Genomic DNA, 202 nt, shown 5'->3' with positions numbered 1-202 from the left:
GTGCTGGTGGTGCCTGCGACAGTGTGACCGAGGGGAAGCTGTCCCTCACTCCTACCTTCCCTGGGGGAGACAACGTGCTGGACCTCAGTTTCGATGAGAACGACGGTAGGGAGTTCTCACTCATTTTGTTCAGCTTTTCCAAGGAATGCACAATGAGGGAGTCATCATCGATCCGAGCACATTCGGGGCCTCCTGGCACATC

The 202-nt window shown here is 55.9% G+C and overlaps 1 non-coding gene across 1 annotated transcript; it reads right to left on the bottom strand.

The window, feature by feature from the left end:
* Positions 1-79: 79 nt before the first annotated feature.
* Positions 80-174, bottom strand: LOC145719321 (small nucleolar RNA SNORD116). The gene has a single exon (XR_014142302.1). It is a non-coding gene; the product is annotated as a small nucleolar RNA SNORD116 (small nucleolar RNA).
* Positions 175-202: the final 28 nt, after the last annotated feature.

Source organism: Leptonychotes weddellii, unplaced genomic scaffold (assembly GCF_054177405.1).
Source record: "Leptonychotes weddellii isolate Sample4059 unplaced genomic scaffold, ASM5417740v2 HiC_scaffold_381570, whole genome shotgun sequence".
NCBI classification, from domain to species: domain Eukaryota; kingdom Metazoa; phylum Chordata; class Mammalia; order Carnivora; family Phocidae; genus Leptonychotes; species Leptonychotes weddellii.
The sequence above is the reverse complement of the archived record's forward strand: the minus strand, read 5'-3'. Positions and strand labels throughout refer to the sequence as shown.